Source organism: Oryzias latipes, chromosome 22 (assembly GCF_053564925.1).
Source record: "Oryzias latipes strain Hd-rR chromosome 22, Olatipes_Hd-rR_3.1".
Classification (NCBI taxonomy): domain Eukaryota; kingdom Metazoa; phylum Chordata; class Actinopteri; order Beloniformes; family Adrianichthyidae; genus Oryzias; species Oryzias latipes.
In genome coordinates this window covers 31,008,222-31,021,787 of record NC_136258.1, presented here as the reverse complement: position 1 = coordinate 31,021,787, position 13,566 = coordinate 31,008,222, and the positions used below count along the sequence as shown (strand labels likewise).

Sequence of the window (13,566 nt, the reverse complement as noted above, 5' to 3'; positions counted from 1 at the left end):
GTTTTTTAACAATAAGGTATCAAATATAAGGGCTGACATTACTCTACCTTCCTCCGACCCTTCGACCTGTGTTCTCTGCCCAGCTGTATTTAGAGAATTTGAGCCAGCGTCTCTTCAATTTTTAAATGAATTAGTCAGTCAAAGCAAACCATCAGGTTCTCCCCTAGACTCCATACCTCCTAAGTTTTTCAAGGAGGTCTTCCCCAGCATTGCACAGACGGTCCTCTCTATTATCAACAGCAGTCTTGCTGCTGGTGTCGTCCCCTCCACCTTTAAACATGCAATGGTTCAGCCGATACTTAAAAAACCCAGCCTGGACAGTGCTGTACTGGCCAATTTTAGACCCATCTCCAAGATGCCCTATATCTCTAAACTCTTGGAGAAAGTGGTCTATTCACAGCTGGAGGATTTCTTAAACCAACATAAAATTCTGAAGTCTTCCAGTCTGGGTTTAGACCCCTTCACAGTACGGAGTCAGCACTGCTAAGAGTCAGCAACGACATTCTCTTGGCCAATGATGCTGGAGACTATGTTGTTCTAGTTCTGCTGGACTTAACTGCAGCATTCGACACCGTAGACCATAGCACTTTAATTTCTAGGCTCCAGAACCTGGTGGGGATTTAAGGTACTGCACTGGACTGGTTCAAATCTTACCTGGCGGAAAGAACCATGTGTGTCAGTTTAGGTGGTTATGAATCCACCACAGCTCGGGTTCCCTATGGGGTCCCACAAGGGTCGGTTTTGGGACCTCTTCTGTTTTCTTTATATCTGTTACCTTTAGGGTCCATTCTAAGAAAACACGGCATTTCCTTTCATTTATACTCTGACGACAGTCAGATCTATCTGCCGCTAAAAAAGGATAATCTCTCTGTGACGCGGCTCCTGTCATGTCTCCATGACATTAAGGACTGGTTGGCCCTAAGTTTCTTGAGTTTGAATGAAAAGTTGTAATTTTTGGACCGAATGATTTTAGTGGACCGTCCCCGATTGATCTAGGCTCTCTGACTGGTTTCTTAAAATCAACTGTTTCTAACTTGGGTGTTAAATTGGACAGTAATTTTAGGATGGACCAACAGATAAGCTCTGTAGTGAAGTTAAGCTTTTTAAGCCTTCGCCAACTTGCTAAGGTAAAACCTTTTTTAACACCTGCACACTTTGAAACAGTAATCCATGCTTTCATTACGTCCCGGCTGGATTACTGCAACTCTCTTTATCTTGGACTCAGCCAGTCGTCTCTCTTGCGTCTCCAACGTGTTCAAAATGCAGCTGCTCGTCTTATGGTTGGAGCACGCAAAAGAGACCACATCACACCGATCCTAGCATCGCTCACTGGCTGCCTGTGCATTTTAGAATTCATTTTAAGATTCTTCTGCTTGTTTTTAAATCTTTACACGGTCTTGCCCCGTGAGCTTCTCCCTCCCTATTCGCCGGCACGGTGCCTCAGATCAGCTGATCAGATGCTTTTAGAGGTACCGAGGTCCAGACGGAAGCTCAGAGGGGACAGAGCTTTTGCTGTAGCCGCTCCAAAGCTGTGGAATACTTTGCCGCTGGCCATTAGAGAAGCCCCTTCACTGTCCATTTTTAAAACCCGTTTAAAAACCCATTTTTATGCTCTGGCTTTTAACCCAATATGAAGACCACTGTTTTTCTAACTGTTTACTGTTTTCTATAGTTTTATCTCCCTCTGTGTTTTCCCCCCCGTAACATGTTTTAATGTTTTTTACTGTTGTGTTCAGCACTTTGTCTCAACTACTGTTGTATGAAAGTGCTATATAAATAAAGTTGAGTTGAGTTGAGAATTTTTTTTGTATTTTTTCTTTTTTTTATATATAATAAAGTAATGCTGTAAGGAAAAATAAAAAGGGTCCATAATCTGTCGATTGTCCAAGGTTGGCATTTCTTCTTCTGCTGATTAACAACCTTGGACCGGTCCGATAGACCGAGTGGTTTGACGTAAATCCTGCAGCCTTTAACCCAAGTGTTCTCAATCTGCTTAGGCTTCCTGAGAAGCTGTGCATGTTTTGCGATTTCAGATTTTTACGTTGATTCATCAGAGCTAGCTTGTGTTTGTGATTCACAAACCTTATGAGAATCGCTGGTTTATCCGTCTCCTTTCTCCTGGGGAGCGGTTGGCAGGTCTCCATGGTGTTGAGATCCCTTTAGACGTGACAAATGATTCCACTTGGTGTTCCAGAGACTCTACACCGCTCTCGGTTTCAGCACTATAAGCATTAGAAATGCTAACTCCAGCTACATTTAGCCTTTTCCGAGGTTTGATCGGTACTCCAGTGAGAATGACATTATTCATCCTTACTTGTTGTTCCACATTGTCCAGTCTTTTCTCCAGAATGTCGACCCGGTTTTCTCATTGCTCGTTTTGAGCCCGAAATCTTCTGAACTCTTCCATCAGCTCACTCAGTGGAGCTATCTTAGCAGACACTTGTTGCATAAAGGGATACAGCGTTGCTTTGATATCATCAAGAGTATTTTTAAGGTCTTCGTATTCCTGGCTTTTCTTGGGGGCCATGGTCAGCTCTCTTTTTTTGGAGAAGATCAACTTTTTAACTCATTTCAAGATAGTTGTATAGCTGCAGAGAGCCACACGCGTCAGTGCTGTGACCCGGAACCAGATAAGAATGATAGTTGACAGCTCCCCCCACCTGCCCCTCCACACTTTTATCCAGGAACTACAATTTTTTGCCATATTCTAACTTTCATTCAATAAAATCTTAACCATAAGACATTTTACAACTAGTAGAAGTAAAGCTAATAGTCCCAAGCTAACATCAGCGGCAAAAGATAAATGGCAGCGATATTTGAGTTATGCAGCTGCACAGTTTGGGGGCAGATGCAGCTCAGACGAGGAAAACAAAGATGTAGATGAGGTGGTAAGGAAGAGCAGAGCAGGGAGACTTTAACCTGCTCCTGATTTAACCTCGGCTCCTGATCCACCATTATTTGAACAAATACTCAGAAATAACGTTTTAGTCTTAAATTATTTTATAAATGTCCTCCATTTTCAGAAAAATGCTAAAAACCTTTTTAAAAACACAATTTTAATTGGAGTTGGTCCTTAAAGCATCCCAGCCAGTAGATTAAAAGCTAACATAGAACGTTAGCATGAAAAGATTCCCATTGACAGGTGGCAGGAATGTTACTTATGGTCTTTAGTGTGATGAATATCTTTGTGGGTCTGAACTTATGTGTTTTTTGTTTTGTATTTTCCAGAATACCAGAGCTCACAGTCACTGCTGCCCACAGATCTGCCTGACTCATTTCTTCTAGTCTTCGGATACATCTATGCTCTAGATCTACAGAACCCCAAAAAACCTGAACTTGCCTTCACAGTTATTCAGAACGCTGTCATGTGCCTTGAGACAACAAACCACTGAAAGGACATTTATTGAAGCAGGAGAATTTCGTTCAGTGAGTCTTCCAGAATGGACTATTTGTTGGTTTAAGTGTTATGCCAGTAATGTTTTTGTTGTGATCATTTGCTTTTTCTGCCGTACAATACAAAACCAACACTTTTTGTCAATATGTTGTGTTGCACTCTTATAATGCAGTTTTATTGCACTGATTGTTTCTTCATCCTCTTGATATTTGTGCTTTATTTTTTTTTTAAATGTCATCAATAGACACTGAAATTGCTAAAGATTTCTTCATTTGTCCGCCCAAGTCTCCTCAGAGATATTATATCTGCAATCGTAATCCTTGACAACCTATTGTTGGCAATAGTCAACTGCTTTTTGGGGCACAAAACACAAGACTGAAAATGGTTTGGAAGTTTGCTCCAACTTATCTGCAATAAGGCAGCTGTCACTGCTCCATCAGTGACGTCAAGGCTGCAGTAAATGCAGAGGGTTGCTTTCTCTGTCCCAGTAACAGTTGGTAAAACTTCTCTTTTCTTGACTGCATATGGTGAAACTTTTCTTTATGGTGAGTCTCATAATGGTGCTGAATACTATATTCTTTGAGCACTGCAACCTGTTGATGACATACAAAGCATGCAGATTTTGCATTAAGCATCCTGAACAAATAAAACTATTTCCATTTTTCCTGGAAAGCTTTGCAATCCCCTTCACTTTTTGACACCATTTTGGTCATTAGGGTTGCTCTCTTAGCAAAGATGGACTTTAATTCTTCATAAGCATTCATTAAGACGTCCAACGGCGCCTCTGTATGCTGCACCTTTCTTCTCTCCTTCACTTTCCATGGTGGATCATGAATTTGGTGATCAATTGACCGAGCTTCAGGGTGCACGTCCATCACTCCTGGAGCTCAGGGATTATCAGATGGCGAGTTAAACCTTTCTGGAACAGGGCGTAGGTCTTAAGAGGTTAAAGCATTTTTTCTACTGGAGAATAATCTTTGGTTTCAAATGAAGTCTTTTCCAGGAATAGCAGCAGCGACCTCCTCATATCTGAAACTTGAGGGAGAAAAAAACTGTCAGGCTGGTACCACCATATTACAAACAAATGCAATAATTGGAGTAAAATAAAAAAATAGACATTATCATGATCAATGAGATCATGATTTTATTATTGCTATATTCAACAATTCCTAAACAATTCTTTATAAACATTATCTTTACAAATTTAGAATTATTTTTTTGGAAGATAAATTATTTTGATGTTTCATGTCAAAGTCAAAGAATTTTCAAGGACACCGCAGGGAGTTGAACCCCGTCTGGCTAAAGCCAGAGTACCATCTACCAGTGCCTTTTGCTTTTTTGACTGAACATGGAAACAAAACCTGTGTTCCAACCTGCATGCGACTTCAAATGATCAAACACACCTTAACTAATGATTAATCTATTAACTTTAAAATCTATCACAAATGACAGGTTTGTGTCACATGCTTGTTGAAATACAGTAAAAGAAACTGAACATTTGAACATGAACACATGCATTGAAAGAGAACAACAAAAAACAAGAACCTATCTTTTAAAATAGATATGCCATTTAACATGAAAGACAGCTATAAAAGAATGTTTCCCAGAAAATGTACTCCATCATGTTTCGACCCCCCCCCCCCCCCCCTCAATTTTCACTAGAAACAAATCCAACGACGATTCCCCACCTTACAATAAACACCAGGCTGTCTCCAGCAGAAAACTCCCCCCCCCTCTAGGATGCACTGAATGAACAGAGGATCCCCTCGTGGTCACTGGAGTAAATTTGACTGACCACGGCCTTGACAGTAAATTTGGAAGTTTTAACAGATATGATCTATGATGGTTTCCCCCCTCTCTGTTGTGGGAGAAGTGACATGCTGCCTGAAGCCTCTGTCCGTCATCAGATTAAAAATGGATGAGGACTTCAGGATGTCTTCATTAAAATCTCCCATCACCACAACTGATTCAATTAGAGTTTCTAACCAAATGACCAAATCCTCGAGGTGCATCTAAACAGCACTACAGGAAAGGGGGGGCGATACACTGCAGCTATTTAGAGCCAGACTCCTGTAAACAACACACTCCAAATTAAGGTCTGGCTTGTCCAGAATCTGGTAGTCTCCTCCATCCGTACAGTAGATCCCAACCCCCCCATGTTGCTGGCTCTTCAGGCCAACTAATGCTGGGTTGGTTCCACTTGAGGAAAGCACAAAAATGGCTTGTAATTGTCATGGTTTGGGTTTATTTTGTATTGGTTTTTCCTTTATATCTTGTTCTGTCATGTTTGAAAGGTTTCCTGTTTTGTCATGTTCTTGAGTTTTACTTCCTCTGTCCCAATCTGCGCTGATCATGTTCACCTGTGTCTTGTCATTCCTGTCTGTATTTAAGTCTTCTCTCTGCCTTCCTCTTGTGCTGGTCCATTAATGTCTTAACGTCCTTAATGTCATCTAACGTCTTTATCGGCTCTTCCCTCATGTAAGTTTAGTTTTGTGTTCCTGCTCTGCAGCGCCTTTTGTTTAGAATAAACCCCTTGCCTTGGAACCGTGTGCCTCCGTTTCTGCATTTTGGGTCCTTCACAGCCCTCCCCACCTGACAGTAATACTTGTCATGACTCCCTGATGGAATACAAACGTTTAATATATAATGTATTTTTTTTAATAAATTGTGACATTTCTCAGCAATACAAACTAATTTGACATAAAAATACACCTTTGTGAATGGACAAGACGTTTTTATCATACGTTATGTTAGCAGAGAGCTGTTTTTTTTATTGGTGATGACTTGTCAACATGTACCACAACAGTTAAAATGTATTTACATGTTAAAGGAGACCAAAAAAAAACATGTATCAATGTTTTCCCCCCCTAAAAACCTGATTACTATTTTCTATTTAAATAAAAAAAAAAATTTGTATTTAACAATGATCATTACAGGAATATTTTTTTTGTTACATTGTTCCCCTAAAATTTGGAAGCCTATTTTTAAGTACAAAGCATCTTTATCTCATTAGTAAAATGAAATACCCACCTGTCCACCTTCAATGAGGTTTGAACTGCTCCATTTGTCCTTTAAAGACTGATGGTTTTATTTAATTCTGCCCCAACGTGATTTTTTTAACAAGTTCACACACAAGGTTTTTTGAATTCGTCACCACATCAGTATGTAACAGGGCTCGACATAGCCATTTGTCCGCTGGCCCGGTCCTGTTTTTCGAGCAGTACGGACCACAAGACTTTATTTTTTACTTGTCCGCTCGGGCCACTAAAATATCTAACAATTAATACATTTTTCACCTTTTACAATAAAGTATATTTTGCGAAAACGTGTAGATTTACCTCGTCTTTATAATTCACTTTTTCTGCTAGTCCTGTGTGCAGACTTCAAGGGTTTCTATGGGAAACCTTTTATCACTCTTCTCCTCCTCTCCCACCTGCGCGCGCGGCTGTCACTGCCGAGCACCACGCAGCACGCGCTCACTCAATTTTTTTTTCAAACTTTATTGAATGTAACAATTCAATACTAAACAATGTTAAACAGCAACAACGAAGGAACAAGCCAGTGGGTTATTATTACATTTTAGTCAGATATATTTAAACTGACACACATATCAGCGCGCCCCCTGGTGGTTTTTCACCGCGATGATCATAAATCCAACACCGTCACTGAAGAGAGACTGAAGCATGTCAGAGATGTGGAAGACATGGCAGGAATAGATAGGAATATGTTAGATGGAGTGACGGGTGGAATTAGTGCTATGGACAGCAAGATATTTAATGAATGCATTGAAGATGAAACTGTATGCACTAAGCTTTAAGCTGAATGTCAAAGAATCAAAGGCAACTCAAAATACCTGAATCTCAGACTCAAATGGAGTATAAGGTCAAACTACTTAATTTTGTTTTTCTTTACAACACTGTAAGCAGTAAGTATTTCTAGTTAGCTGAATGATCTCAGTAATTTAATTGTATTTAATTTTTCAATTATTTAATTTAATTAGGTAACTAAAGTAACTAAAAAGTAAATGTAACTTTGCAACAGTAACAAAAAGCAGAACCTTAAGGCAGTCAGGGTAAAAAAGTCAATAAAACTTCTTAACTATTGACTAGGAACAAATGTGAAATAGCAGTGATTAGAAGCAGCATGAAAACTTCTTAACTAGTGTTACCTACTACACTGCAGCGCTCTCTTCAAAACATCTGAAACAGACTAGAGCAGATTTAAGTTTGATATGCTCTATTTTTAGTCATTGAAAAGTGTATAAATAAGTGCTAGATGTCACCAGAATGCACCAAATTGCACCATATTAAAATTTTCCGGGGGGGCATGCCCCCGGACCCCCCTAAAGTTGCAAGCACCTGCGGAGCGGCGGGTCTCGCTGTGCGCGGTGTCGGGCCAGTAACTTTCAAAAACTACTGGCCCTGTGGGCCAGTGCAAATTTCTGGGCTATGTCAACCCCTGTGTAAGCTAGATGAGCTTTTGTGTGTGTTACATGTCAATCATTGTAGGTTATGGGAAGCATTCCGGCATCTTCACTCAGTGAGAAAATGACAAAATACCACGTTGACTTGATTTCTTCATATCACAAAGAACACAGGTTTCAGTGACAGATGTCTGCTTTGCCATCCCGACTCTGCTGACGCTCACAGCATCTCCTCATCAGCTCAGTCATCTCCTGCTCCAGCTCCTTCTGAAGAAGACCTTTGACCCGCCTCGCTTCAGTTAGCTGTTGGAATCTGATCTTGTTCTTCACTTCACCTCTTCTCTTCTGGAGGAGACAGATCATCTCATTGAAGATCCTTCATGTTTCTGTCCTGGGGCCTGTTGCACAAAAGTAGAATTAAGACATCCGGGATAAATGACTGAGCTGAGCTCAATGAATCCAAAACATGTGCGTCCAGGCTTAATTGGTTGCACAAAGACCAAGCCAGGATGAGCAGACACGGATTCATCAAGCCAGGTGTAACCAATCCTGGATAGGTGCGCGCTCACGGCTCACTCAAACAGACCCCGCCGAAGATCACAGATAAACTGATTTACCATGGCAACTAAAGCCGCGTACCTTTCCCCGTCGGAAGCACAAATCCTCAAGGAGGCATACGAGGAGGTAAAAGATATAATTAAGAAGAAAGGCAACACCACCAGTGATAAAGCACACTCAAGATTTTTTTAAATTAAATTACCAGCCAATTGATTTTATGAAAATGTAACTTGTCATTTCAACCAGAAAATGTTATGTTTGTTAATCTTACGTGAATGAATCATGTCGATTGTACATAAAAATAATCCATTTAAAAGTTACTAATTTCAATCATGTTGATCCAACATGATACCGTTAAATTGGATACATTAGTAATCGCAAGGAATTGTGGGATTCCATTTTCTTTGTCTATCTGGGCAGATTGGGGTCTAAGTGTGAGTTTTTGTCCATGGGTTTTATTGTCTAGCTGTTTTACTCTGTTTTAACTAGTGATTTAAACTGATATGTTTTATTTCTTTTCTACACCATGAGTTAGAGTGTGGGAGAGGATGATGACCAAACCCCTTGTGCGGTAAACTGTACATGTAACTTAAAACAGAATTTGCGTTATTTGAGCTCCTGTCTTGTGGTGTGGGACACTACTGCGTATTTAATGTCTTTGATGTGAAAATTAAAAGACCCATTGGTTGAAACTTTGGAAAACTATATCAATGTCAGATGTATAAATAAATTTAAAGCAAAAAATTAAGTTATATCAACATACATTGTGTTAGGTAGTCATACAAATTTAAGTTGAATAAACTTAATTTAATGAGGTGTGACCAATTGAAGTGATTCAATTAAGTTGGATCAACTTTTATCCTTTGAGAGTGAGCAACAATATTAATTTAAAGTTGGGTCCAACTGCAGTATTTAGATTGAATCAACTTAAATTTATTAGTTTGAACCTAAGTACGTTAAGTAGGACCAATATGATTCATTTTTGTTCAAGTAACGCTGTCTAATCATGTGGAAATCATTTCCATAATTTTTTTATGTTCATTCAAAGTGAACGTTTTTGAGTGTAGTTTGCCTGCTTTGTTTTGTCCTTATTCAATAAAGGAACATAATGTTACACATTGCGTTTTCATATTTTAATGGAATGTGTATTATTTTGTATGACAGAGTACTAGGGCCCACTAAGGAAAAAAGGATACAGTCATATATTTATAAGGCTGGTTCTTTCTGCAGGAAAGCAAGATATTCTTTTTACAGTTTTGATAGTTATGAAAATGTGATACTTCATATTCTGGCACATCAGCATGTCTTCGTTTATGAAACCATACTGAAGGACAATTTCACGAAATGCCCCACATCTGTCATTTTAACAACTCTCCTCCTTTAAAACAACTGGTTACAATATTATGACTTGTCTTTTTTTCCCTCTGTGGCCCTAATATTCTATCATTTTACATATAGCCTTATAGTCTGTGGGAAACTGTAAATTATCTAATGATAGCAACATCATCTAAAACTCATTATTTATCCAAAATGATTGAAATTAATGATCTCAAACGTTTAAATAATGACAGTGGGTCTAGTTATATGTGATAACAATATATAGTGAGCAATGAAATAACTATTGGTTTCCATTTGTGGCGACTGCTGACTGATATTAGGGATGAGATTAAATAGATCCTGGAATTTAGCCTGGTCTGGAGCAGGCTAGCTCCACAGAATAAATCTCCATGGTAATTTATACCATAACATATCCTCCTGCCCCCTATCCAGCTTTAGTGCAACCGGACTGGGGATCAATTGAGCCAGGATCACCAAGATATCCTGGTTTAATCCCTTATCCTACTTTTGTGCAACAGGCCCCTGGAGTCTCTGCAGGATTCGTTGTTGATTCTCTTGCAGCTGTCTCTGCTTCTCAGGGCTTTCTGCTACAGATGAGACGGTGTTACGTTCTTCCACAGAGCAGAGAGAACAGAATGTGATCAGTGTGACAGAACATCCTCATCACCTCATCATGACTGGAGGAGCAGATGTTCTCCTGCAGGTTCTTGGAGGGTTCCACCAGCTTGTGTTTCTTCAATGCAGCTGCTTTCAAATGAGGCTGAAGGTGTTCCTCCCAGGAAGGAGCAAGGCAGGTCAGACAGGACTTCAGGGCGTGTCGTATTTTCCAGTGCAGACGTCACAGACCACATCTGCTCCGCATCTCTAAGCAGCTTGAAGTTCCTGTGACCACAGTGGCACATATTAGTCAGAAGTTTAAGACCCACGGGACAGTAGCCAACCTCCCTGGACGAAGAGGAACATTGATGACAAACTGAGGAGACAGATAGTTGGAACTGTATCCAAAGAACCCAGAACGACCTCCAAAGACATTAAAGGTGAACTCCTAGATCAAGGTACATCAGTGTCACCATTCGTGGTTGTTTGAGCCAGAGTGGACTTCATGGGAGACGAACCAAGGAGGACACCACTGTTGAAAGGAAATCATCAAAAAGCCAGACTGGAATTTGCAAAAATCCATGTTGACAAGCCACAAAGCTTCTGGGAAAATTATGAGACCAAACTGGAGCTTTTTGGTAAGGCACATCAGCTCTATGTTTGTGGACTCAATAATGAAGCATCCAACCAAAAGAACACTGTCCCTGCTGTGAAACATGGAGGAGGATCAGTTCTGTTTGGGGCTGCTTTGCTGCATCTGCCACAGGGTGTCTGGAAGTTGTGAATGTCAAATGAAATATCCAGATGATCAAGGCATTCTGGGTAGAAATGTGCTGCCTAGTGTCAGAAAGCTTGGTCTCAGTCACAGGTCATGGGTCTTCCAGCAGGACAACCATCCAAAACACACAGCCAGAAACCCCAATAACGGCTCAGAGAAAAGCGTTGGACTATTCTGAAGTGGATTCTATGAGTCCAGATCTGAATCCCATTGAACATCAGTGGAAGGAGCTGAAACATGCCATTTGGAGAAGACACCATCAAACCTGAGACAACTGGAGCGGTTTGCTGATGAGGAGGGGGCCAACATACCTGTGGACAGGTGCAGAAGGCTCATTGACAAACACAGAAACCGTTTCATTGCAATGATTGCCTCAAAAGGTTGTGGGTACCATCATTTTTGTCCAGCCCTATTTCATTAGGGTTTTTTTTAATAATTCTGTTAATCAACAACTCAAAAGTAATGGCTGATTGTGATTATTTAATTTTCAATAAATTTTACTTTGTTGTTACTTTTGAACGTTTCAAGTCATTTCAATGAGCATTGAGGACTTTCTTTAACTGGGGGGAACCAGCTATTTTGTCCACCGCTCTTGGCACCATCTAGTGGACAAAAAAAGTACTACACTCAGAGTCAACATAGCGAATAAATATGTAAATCTTTAAATATATCTGTTAATATAAATGTATTTGTAAATACTTACAAATAAAATTATTAAAATTATTTCTGGAAGATCCTCCTACTGAACAAGGACAGAACTTTAGACAAGAAAACATCCACAAAGACCTTCATGCAGCAATAAACCACATTAGGTTTCTCACTCCAGGCCACTGAAGAGGATGGATGCAGCTGAGGGCAGATGACATCAAGACTCTGTGCAGGCCGGTCCAGTTCCTCCACACCAGACTCTGTCCTCTGACTCTGGTTAGAGAATGTTAGAATGACATTGGGTATTTTTTTAACAAGCCCAAAAAGTACTTTGAACCTTGCTCCATCTACATCTAGATCCTTTTAAGAAGCCACTTAACAATAAAAAATAAAGAAAGTAAATTTGGATTTTTGATTCAGGAAAAATCTTATTTTTTATATCCTGTGTTCAATCACTCTTAGCTTTATATCAGAAAATTAAACCTAGGAACAAATGGAACATTTATCAACTTTACAAAGGAAGTTTCTTTAGTCTAAATCTTCTAATCAGTCAGCTCAGACTCAGCCGTGTGTTTAATGAGGAGCTCAGCAGACACATCCAGAGATTTCAGGTCAGTGAAATATGATGGAATTTTCAGATAAAGTCTGAACATGTGAGCAGGATCCAGCTTCATGTCCTGAACCACTGACACATGCTCCTGTAAAACAATTTGTTAAAAAAATGACTTCCATTGTCTTTGGAGGACTTAATAGCTGTCATTTAAAGGTGAGTGTTGCTCAGCACCCAGAACCATTGAAGTTACTAGACACAGAATGCCAGTCCACCTGCACTTCCCTGAAGAAAGAGCAGAAAGCCCCACATCTATACATCACTACACTCATTTTAAGTCATTTCTAGACAATGTTTGTTCAATTTGAAATTGTGTTAACTGAAGGTGAATCAAGTTAGTTTCTGGTAGCTGGTAATCAATAGTTAGGAAAAGATTGGATTCAATTCAGGAACCAAGATCAACGATTTACAGATCAAACCACATTTCTTAGCAGTTAAATGTGTTATGCTGGTGTTTGTCTTTGAACCGGATGTATGGAAATTAAAACAATGCATCTAAAATAATCAATTATCATTTTTTCAAACAAGAAATACAAACCAACAAATAAGTATATGAATAAAAACCATGACTTTGAAAGAAAGAAAAAATATTGAATAATCATGAATGTTGTGCTCTAAAGGTGGCTCTGGTGACTCACGGTTTGATATAGCTTTAAAGTAACTCTACAGCTAACAGTTAAAAACTGTTAAAGGTAAAAAATGCAGAAAATTAGTTTGCAAAACTCACACAGGCTTGCATGTCCGTCAACAGAACAGCGGTACGTCCATGAATTCAATCCGAACCTCCACTTCCTGTTTGTATTTTCTATTCCAGGTTCTGACAATTGGTTTTAAAACCGTCTTAAAGCCAAATCGATATGAAACGTGCATCAAACCACTTTAGCTACACATTTTTTTACCCTAACTACTGTCAGAATTTTTAACTGCTGATTTAATCTATTTGCAATCTTTGTTAGTTTCTCGTAGGAAATGTTTAGGTGTAACACACAACATCAATTGACGTCACACACTTGATTTTGGTCAATATTCTTGGAAAAATGTCCAATCCAATGTAAGTTTTGTGAAGATTAAAATATGTGCATGACTATTATATATTTTTATGACTAGTATGACCATCCACAGTGCTCACAAAGACCTTAAGCAGTGGTTGAAGTGTCTGCTTCATGTGCTCATTAGCACCATGCTCATCTAGTGGACAAAAAATGTACTACACTTAGAGC

At 39.5% G+C, this 13,566-nt stretch overlaps 1 long non-coding RNA gene across 4 annotated transcripts; it reads right to left on the bottom strand.

Moving 5' to 3' along the window:
* Nucleotides 1-7,474: 7,474 nt before the first annotated feature.
* On the bottom strand, nt 7,475-13,134 carry LOC144989161 (uncharacterized). 4 transcript variants are annotated; one of them, XR_013653330.1, is made up of 5 exons: nt 13,074-13,134; nt 11,910-12,009; nt 11,792-11,830; nt 10,381-10,595; nt 7,475-10,300 (listed from the first exon to the last, which is right to left on the bottom strand). It is a non-coding gene; the product is annotated as an uncharacterized LOC144989161 (long non-coding RNA). The 4 variants fall into 4 exon arrangements; XR_013653331.1 differs by lacking the exon at nt 11,792-11,830 and having other exon boundaries at nt 13,074-13,133; XR_013653333.1 differs by lacking the exons at nt 11,792-11,830; nt 11,910-12,009; nt 13,074-13,134 and having other exon boundaries at nt 7,479-8,215; nt 10,219-10,300; nt 10,381-10,727.
* Nucleotides 13,135-13,566: the final 432 nt, after the last annotated feature.